This window comes from Delphinapterus leucas, chromosome 5 (genome assembly GCF_059928025.1).
Source record: "Delphinapterus leucas isolate spDelLeu-1000000601 "Yukka" chromosome 5, BTC_Dleu_Yukka2, whole genome shotgun sequence".
In the NCBI taxonomy this organism is placed as follows: Eukaryota; Metazoa; Chordata; class Mammalia; order Artiodactyla; family Monodontidae; genus Delphinapterus; species Delphinapterus leucas.
The window spans coordinates 31,677,288-31,687,295 of record NC_143133.1 but is presented as its reverse complement, the minus strand read 5'-3'; the positions used below and the strand labels follow the sequence as shown (position 1 = coordinate 31,687,295).

The window sequence follows — 10,008 nt, the reverse complement described above, 5'->3', positions numbered from 1 at the left end:
TCTCTTCCGTTCTCATGGCTGCCTGGAGAACTCCCACCTGCTTTTCTTTCCCTCTCTCTTTTTAAAAAAATAGTGGTGAAATACAAATAACATAAAATTTACCATCTTAATCATTTTTAAGTGTACAGTTTAGTGGTATTAAGTCATTCACATTGTTGTGAAACCATCACCACTGTCTCCAGAACTCTTTTCATCTTGTAGAACTGAAAGTTTATACCCATTAAACAAACACTAAAAACCCATTAAACATTTAAAAACTCTCTAACCTCTGGCAACCACCATTCTGTTTTCTGTCTCTGTGAATTTGACTGTCCTAGGTACTTTATACAAGTGGAATCATACAATATTTATCCTTTTGTGACTGACGTATTTCACTTAGTATAATGTTTTAAGGTTCACCCATATTGTAGCATGTGTGAGAATTGCTTTCCTTTTTAAGACTGAATACTATTCCATTGAATGTATGTACCACATTTTGTTTATCCATTCGTCCCCTGATGGATACTTGCATGCTTCCATCTTTAGACTATAGTGAAAACTGCTGCTGTGAACATGGTATGTCTACAAATATCTGTTGAAGTCCTTGCTTTCAGTTCTTATGGGTGTAAATCCAGAAGTGGAATTGCTTGATCATATTATATGTTTAATATTTTTGAGTAACTGCCATACCATTTTCCATAGCAGCTGCACCATTTTACATTCCTGCCAGCAACAGCCAATGTTTCAGTTTCTCCACATCCTCACCAACACTTGTGTTGTATTTTTTCATACCTGCTTAAATGTCACCTCTCTGAGAATGTGTTCTGTGACCTATTTCTCTATCCTCCCAGGTACAGGTGAGCTACTCTTTTCTCTGTGATACCACTGTTTTCGTTTAAACCCTCATCGCATTCCCTAGCAGTCAGTAAGTCTTGTCAGCCTGCTGCAGATATATCCATGTTCTGTATCCGTTCACTTCTCTCCATTTCCATCTCATCCAAGCTACCATCGTTTTTCATTTCCAGAAGCCTCTTAACTAGCCTGCTTGCTTCTGCTCTGATCTTTTATCCATACAGCAGCCAAAGGGATTTCTTTAAAAAAAAAAAAAAAATGTGAATCAGAACAAATCATGTCGCTTCCCCCACTGAAACCAGTTGTTTCCGACTCCATACTAGACCTACTGTGCCCCAAAGGATCTGGCCTCTGCCTGCCTTTCTCACTTTATCTCTTTCCACTCTCGCTTTATTGTACATTTCAAGTACAGTGTCTGCTCTGGACACACTAAGCTGATTCCTGGAAGGTTGGTGACTGCCTCAGGCTACTGGGTTTTGTCGTCCTTAGGCCTGGGATAACTTAAAAAAAATTTTTTTTAATATTTATTTATTTGGTTGCACTGGGTCTTAGTTGTGGCAGGCGGGCTTCTTAGTTGTGGCACGCTTGTGGGATCTAGTTCCCTGACCAGGGATCGAACCCGGGCCCCCTGCATTGGGAGCTCAGAGTCCTATATCCATTGCGCCACTGGGGAAGTCCCCTGGGATAACTTTTTACTTGGTTTATTCCTTATCATCTCTCAGGCCAATTGTCACCTTTCACTACTATTTTAGACACTGCCCAATATCACAGCTTATTTTATCTCATTTATATTTCACTAACCTCATTCATTAAAAACTTTGAAAGCATTTAGCCTATTACCAACCCCACTTACCATTGGAATGTGAACTCTGTGAGGGCAAAGATCTGGCTCATCTTGTTAACCACTGTGTGCCTTCTAATCGGCACAGAGCAGGTAATCAAGAAATGAATGAATGCATGCATACACCTATTGATACATACATACATCTAACATCTGTTGATGCACTTACCACATTATATTGTCACTTTTGTTGCTCATCTGTCTTTTCCTCCTGATTTTTAAAGGTAGGAATTAGATTTTCTTCTTCCAGGTCCTTCTTGGTGGGTGTATAGTTTGGTTAAGAATCTATAAGGCAGTTTCTAAGTATTAGTTGGATCACAGTTTATTATTGGATCCCTCCTTATTTTGTAAAGTCCTGGGAGCCTGGGGTAATCTGGTGCTTCAGCATCTCAACTAAAGCATTAATTCCTCCAAGAGACAGGACTTTTTAGGTGATGCTGCTCTTGTATTCTGGTGGATATGTGTTGGGCGAATGTGCTGTGAGAAATTTATGTTGCTGGTGAAAATGATTGACAGGAGAAAGTAAAGCAAGAACCATATGTCACAAGGAAAATGCTTGTCAATTTAACTTGGAATAAAGAACAGGCCATCTGAATAGGAAAATGTAGGTAGTCAAGGAATCTTTTAATGGAATTGTTTCAAGGGTGAAAAATAAAAGGGGAGAATGTGAGTTTATTTCAAGATGCCCATCGAAGGATGAAGAAGCAGATGAGTTCTGGGTAGCCGTCATAGATCAAGAATTGGATGGCATAGTCATCCTGAAGAAGATAGGCCACAGGAGTGAAAGGCTGAGCGGCTCAGCTCAGCAAGATTTGAGGAGTGCCTGAGCCACCTTCAGTGCTGTTTCCAGGGGCAAGACTGTAAAATGCGGAAGTTGTCCAGAAGCAGGATGCATAGACTCTAAGAGAAAGAAAAGTGATATTAAGAATTAGAGGCCAATCACGTTATTAAATGTTTATATTTATTTTTATAAGATATTTGTAAAAGAGTTTTGCTGCTAAAGTTGATGAGACTCGAAGAGAAGGAATATTTCATGAACAGTGATGTGCTGGAAATAGTTCACTTAACACATTGCCATCAAGTTCTAGAATGTAGGGAGGTTATTTATTATTTTTGAGTTTTTCAAATTATCATGCTTGTACAAGTTGATGTTCTTTTTAAGCATGAAAATTATAGTAAGGTGGATAGGCCAGAAAGATGTTCTACATTAGGTATGCCCATCATACTTATTCATCCATCTGATTCTGTTCCTGAGCAGGAAATAAAGTTACAAAGTCAGATTAAGAGGTACAAACTGCTAAGTATAAAATAAATAAGCTACAAGGGTATGTTGTACATCACAAGGAATATAGCCAATGTTTTATAATAACATTAAATGGAGTATAATCTAAAAATTTTGAAACACTGTCTTATATGCCTGAAACTAATATAATATTGTAAATTAACTATACTTCAATAAAAAAACATACAGTCAGATACAAGGCTACCAAAAGAGTACTTTAAGTGTGGTCTGTTTCTTCTCAAAGGTTTATGCACATCACATTTTTATTATAAAATATTTCAAATATAAAGTTCAGAGAGTAATATAAACTCATCACTGTTCACATTTGCTTCAGATTCATAAACAGTGCATAACTTCATTTGGTATGTTTTTTAAAACCTTACATATGTCATATATTTATAAAGTATCTTTCTACCTCTAGCTTTTGTAATTTATCTATTTCCCTGTTGATAGAAATTAGATTACTTCTAATTTTGAGAGATTTTGAGAGACTTGGAGCAAGAGTCAAAGGAAGTTGCAAGACATGAAAATGGGAGGCAAAAGGAAATTTTGAAGAACTTTAGAAGTACAGGATAGACCAGTCAGGACTGACTACCTTGAAGGGGTACAAGATACAAAATGAAATTAGGAAATAAAGAAAGAAAGTGAAAGTTCATTTGAGCAATTTGAAAATAAATGAGGAAAACGAGATAACTGAATCTTGTAGTAAATGCAGTAAAGTACATATTTTAGATAGTTACGTGCTCATTTCAAGAAGGCCTGAATTCCCACTAAGAGGGACACTTATATGACCCTATGGAAGGGAAGGGCAAATATAATCAGTGGATAACACTTTCTCTGCTTCAAGAGAAAGAAAACGTATGTGTGATTAATGTAGAATTGCATCAAATTTAATGTATTTTAACTGTTTTTATTTTAGTAATATATGTTGCTTATTGTAAAACATAAAACATGGAACAGGAGTAAAAGAATTCTTTTAAAAAATAATTGAAAATCATCTGTGATCAGTGTTATTTTGAGATAGCCACTATTAACATTTTTATGTATTACCTTTGTTTTAGTCTATTTGAGCTGCTGCTGTAACAGAGTTCCGTGGGCTAGGTGGCTTATAAACAACAGAATTTATTTCTGCAGTCTGAGAGTTCAAGATCAAGGTGCCAGCTGATTGGTGTCTGTTGAGGGCCAGCTTCCTGACTCACAGACAACTGTCTGTAACCTCACATGGTGAAGGGAGCAAGGGAGATCTCTGGGGCCTCTTTTATAAAGGCACTAATCCCATTCATGAGGGCTCCATCCTCATGACCTAATCACATCCCAAAGATTACTTTCAAGTACCATCACATTGGGCATTAGGATTTAACATATGAATTCTGAAGGGACACATTCAATCTGTGGCAGCCTTCTAGTATTTTTTTTTCTATATGTACAGGTATTTTAAAAAATATATTTGCTTCCTTGAAATGGAAACATATTCTTCACACTCTTTAAAATTATTTTTATCACTTAAAGTATTATGAATATTTTTCCATATTATTGAATTTTCTACAAAGTTCTTAAAAACTGTACAATATTCCTTTGTGAGAATGTATCATAGTCAATTTAGCCTATCCTTTGTTTGGTTTGAGGTAGATGTTTGTTTCAGCCGTCTAGCACCTAGTCCTCTGACAAGAGCACTCCCTTCTTCTGAGTAACTCTGGCTCCACAACCCTTTTGTATCCATTAACTGTGGTTGGAACGGGAGATGCCATATCTTTACATGAATTCCCGTCTCTGACCACAGTGATTAGTCAGGGGATAGACCCCTAATCAAAGGTGATTTGATCAGAATATCTCACCTCTTTGTGAGGTAGTGAGTCTGTGGGCTGGACACAACTCAAAAGTTCATAGCTACAGATCGATCCCCACATAGTTTTGGGGTAAGAATTGATACTTGTGGCATAGTTTGGAAACCTCAAGCCAAATAATAAATGTAAAGTATTCCAAATTGGTGTCACCATGGAATACCTGACTGAAACATCTGAGTCCTTCCCCAGTGTTTTTCAGGTTAGAACTAGAGAATAGAGGGCTTTAGAGGGCTTTTATCTCCCGTGGTGAAAATGGGAGAATGGCCATCTCAAGATAGCTCCCAGTTCTTGGAAAAGCTGGTTCACAGTAGGAAAGAATGAAGTCAGTCAGGAAGAAAGAAGTGAAAAATAGGTGCAGAGAGGCGTTCAGTGGCATTTAGTCTTCTCGAAGGTGGTAACACCCAGCTCTTCCTGCTTTTTGGTTTCATCCACAGCCTAACTGGCCTTTTTGCCAGACTAGCTTGAGGGTATGTTTTTGTCATTCCCAAACAATAGTCCTGGTTTTTGCTTTGGAGCCATGTTTAATTTTCAGTGTTATTATCCTCCTTGAGATGAAGTCTTTGTATACATCCATTGTATACATTCAGGGCTAAGAATGGAGATGTCAGCAACTACAGGGTATGCCTGAACCTCTTCCAAACACTCTAAGACTCTAGGCCAGCGGTCCCCAACCTTTTTGGCACCAGGGACCAGTTTCGTGGAAGACAGTTTTTCCACAGATGGGGGGGTGGTGGTATGGTTTCAGGACGATTCAAGCACATTACATTTATTGTGCACTTTATTTCTATTATTATTACATTCTAATATATAATGAAATAATTATACAACTCACCAGGAGTCAGAGCTCAGGCGGTAATGCGAGCGATGGGGAGCGGCTGTAAATACACCACTCACCTCCTGCTGTGCGGCCCGCTTCCTAACAGGCCATGGACCGATATTGGTCCGTGGCCCGGGGGTTGGGGACCCCTGCTTTAAGCCATTCTGGCTTCATGACATGGATATTTTGTAACGTTTGAAACCCTGAGGCCATTAATTCTGTCCCTGCCTCTCATCCCTGGCATTCTCAGGCACTGTCTCCTTGGTCAAGTCTTACCTTGCACTTCATACCTGTCAGATTGTTGTCAAATACCTAATGCCCAGATACTAGTCTCTTTTGAGAAGCCTCCCTCCATTTCCTTGCCTTATCTAAACCTGAATTTTTCCCTGAAGATAATTCAGCCCTCTTGAAATACTGTACCCTCTTTAACTTCCCCCAAGTTCTTTATTTTTCTAAAATGTGCCTTCATACACATCCTTATTTACAAATGAAGTATCGCTCAGATGTCCTCTCTGAGAAGTACTGCTTTCCCTCAGCTGACATGGGGCTTTTTCCTTTGTCTACATTGCAACTTCAATACACCTCCAACATACAACATTTAACACAATGCATTCCAACAATGCAACATTCAATATAGTCCAACATAACAACATTCGATACTGTACATCCCAACAGTGCAACTTCAGTACAGTCCAACATAATTCAATACCGTATAGTCCAACAATGCAGCATTCAATACCATGCATTCCAACTGTGCAACTTTAGTGCAATCCACCATACAACATTCAATACAATATGCAACTTCAATACAGTCTAACATACAACAGTGTATTAGAGTTGTTGGTTTATCCAGCTCCTCACACAACTGGAAGCATCTTGAGAACAAAGACTGTGTCTTTTAAATCTGTATGCCCTTAGTATCGGGCATGTAGGGGACTGTAAGTAAATATTGAAAAAACTAATAGAGGGTATTTATTTCTAAATTTGAGTGTACCTAACAATGTGGTCTAGCATACATATGTACCTAACAATGTAGATATATACAATTTTTAACACATTTTAATTTTATGTATTTATATATCTTAATTTTAAAATATTTTATATATTATGTATAAATATCTATATAGCCATGATATATACCTACAAGTAACAAAAACTTACAGAACTGAAAAAAGGAATTGACAAATGCACCATTAGTGCAAATTATTTTAACGTAAGTATTTGAATAGTTGATAGATCAGGCAGATAAAACTTTGGCAGGGATAAAGAAGATTTGATTCTGACAGTTATGTAGCTTTCTCTGTTGGAAAGAGGGCCTTATACCCAACAATTGCTTATATAAAAATTCTTCTCAATTTTATTTGGAAATTTTATTAAAATTGATCACATACTAGACTAAAAAGCTAGCCTCATCAATGTCAAAAATCATCATACTTCCCTGGTGGCGCAGTGGTTGAGAGTCTGCCTGCCGATGCAGGGGACACGGGTTCGTGCCCCGGTCTGGGAAGATCCCACATGCCGCGGAGCGGCTGGGCCCCTGAGCCATGGCCGCTGAGCCTACGCATCCGGAGCCTGTGCTCCGCAACGGGAGAGGCCACAACAGTGAGAGGCCCGCGTACCGCAAAAAAACAAAAACAAACAAAAATCATCATAAGCCAAATTGATCTAGGTGGCAAAAGAGAATCATAATAGAAAAAAATGTTTATACTTTTTTTTAAAAAGATTTTATTATTTACTTATTTATTTTTGGCCGTGTTGGTTCTTAGTTGCGGTATGAGGGCTCTTCGTTGCGGCGTGTGGGCTTCCCTCTAGTCCTGGCGTGCAGGTTTTCTCTCTCTAGTTGTAGTGCACAGGCTCCAGGGCACATGGGCTCTGTAGTTGTGGCACGAGGGTTCCAGAGCGCGTGGGCTCTGTAGTTTGCAGCATGCAGGCTTTCTGAGGCGTGCGAGCTCAGTAGTCATGGCGTACGTGCTGCATGCTTAGTTGCCCCGCGGCATGTGGGATCTTAGTTCCCTAACCAGGAATCGAACCAGCGTCCCCTGCATTGTAAGGCGGATTCTTTACCACTGGACCACCAGGGAAGTCCCCAAATTTTTATACTTAAAATGCATTGAATAGACATGCACACAATACTGGTGGACTGCAGCTAAAGTGGTACCCAAAGGCAATTGTACAGCCTTAACTATCCTTTATTAGGATAAAGTTCTGAAAATTAGTTAGATAGCTAATTTTATATATCTGAAAAAGAACAAAAGAATAAAGGTAAGGAAAAAAGAAGAACATGCCATTATAATTATAGACAAATTCTTCCAGAGAGAAAGAATACACCATGGCTCATTTTAAGAGGTGAGTATATCCAGACAAATACATTATGAGAAAGGAAATTTATAGTCCATTTTCATGTATGAATATGAATTTTTAAAAACTTAACATATTAGGAAACCAAATCCAACAATGTCTTTTAAAAAGCATAAAAATATCATAACCAAAGTTGGATTTATTCTTGGATTGCAGGTAAGTCCAATTATAAAGAAGACAATTTTCAAATTAATCTGTAAGTTAAATGCAATTCCCATCAAAATCTCAAAGGTGCTTTTTTAAAAATAGAACTTGACAAGCTGATTAAAGTTTGATAAATATGAGTAAACAGCCAAGAGTAATCAAAAAACAATTTTGGAAAAGAACAAGGTGGTGGCGGTGGGGACTTCCCTAGTAAATATTAAGACTTACTATAAAGTCTATTTAGATCTTATTATAGAGTAACAATAGTTAAGACAGTGTGCTTTAAGCACAGTCATAAATAAATACACCAGTGTACAATATAGCAGACTAGAAAACCAATAACCTGAACTGCCTGTGTACAGCAAATGTTGTAGATCAGTAGAGAAAAGGAGAGGCTGTTTCATAAATGGTGCTTGAACAATAGGTTATCAAAATAGGGAGAAAAGTGGATTCCTTCTTCACAATAAGTAGGAATACCTAACATAAATATAAATTCCAGGTAGGTTATAGAGACTTAAATGTGAAAAAGCAAAATTTTACAAGAAAGTAGAGAATGTATTTATAAACCTGTGGTAGGAAAAGATTTCTAAAATAAGACATGCAGCACAAATCACTAAGAAAAAGATTGAGAAATGGAACTACCTTTAAAACATGTTTATCAAGTAATAGCATTAAAACATGAAAAAGCAATTCACATGATGGGAGACAATGTCTGCTATGCATGTAGAATATATAAGAAGAAGAAAATTGCACAGTTATTAAGTACAAATCACAGAATAGGAAACCTGGCCAGTAACCATATGAGAAGCTGCTCCAACCCACCGTAACAATCAGGGAAATGCACATAAAAATCAGATGAGATGCATTTCAGCCCTCTGATTGGCAAAAATAAAACGTTGATGACTACAAAGTGATGGTAACTATTTGACAAGAGATCATTCATGTACTTCTGGTGTACTCTCCACTTTGGAGAAGAATTTGATAATGTCTAGTCCCATTGAAGGTGTACATATTTTATGACGCATCAATGCACTCTTAGCAATGTCTTCAAAATTCTGATGGAGGGGAAAATGTACAATAAATACATTTTCGAAAAATGTTGAGAAATTTGCCTCTGATGCGTCCTTTCCCAGGAACCTATTAGAGGATGGCCTTCAGCAAAATACAGGAGTGAAATAAGGTAAAGACATAGAATCCAGGAAATGAATTCAATACAGGAGGGTCAAAAAAATTTTCTAAATGATGTCAAATGGAAGTCACAAAACACCTGAACAAAAGGCCTAGAAAGCAACATCAGATTTGAGCAGATGTGTGGAATATTCGAGGCAGGAAAATGGAAGTGACAAGTCATCCAGTACATTTGACCATGTGGATATTTCTATTGAGAGTCATTTTATATAGGTATCAAAGATTGTGAGAAAACATAACCACTGAGAGGGGTCTTTATTTCATTCTCAGCTGTATTCACAGCATCCCAGTGTCTAGCACATAGTAGGCATTCAGAAATATTTGTTAAATGAATGAAGCATGTCCTTGAAGGTAGCAGGAATGAAGTGGATGAAAAATGGAAGGAGGAGAGCTGGCTGAAACAATAAAGCACACCATGGAAAAGAGAATGACGTAAGTGACAGGAAACAAAGAAAATTTGAGAACAATCTGATACAACATCTGGGAGCAATTCTTTTGGGTTTGATGGTGGAAGATGTATAACATAAGTGAGAATCAAATAAGATGTAGTTGTGAATGCCCTTGTGTTCAGATGTTTTAAAATTAGGGCTGTTTGCAACTACAGACATTTTAGATTACCTGCCAGTTATTTGATCCAAACTTTGATGGCCAATGGGCTGTTGATTTATTCAGTTCATATTTAACAATCTCCTCCTTTGTACAC

General features: G+C 37.7%; 2 protein-coding genes across 2 annotated transcripts in view; both read left to right on the top strand.

The window, feature by feature from the left end:
- Window positions 1-10,008, top strand: part of CYP2U1 (cytochrome P450 family 2 subfamily U member 1) — a 36,008-nt gene that overhangs the window by 16,994 nt on the left and 9,006 nt on the right. The gene's annotated exons all lie outside the window — the stretch shown is intronic.
- The window catches only part of SGMS2 (sphingomyelin synthase 2), a 113,323-nt gene that overhangs the window by 102,747 nt on the left and 568 nt on the right, over window positions 1-10,008 (top strand). The window lies entirely within an intron of this gene.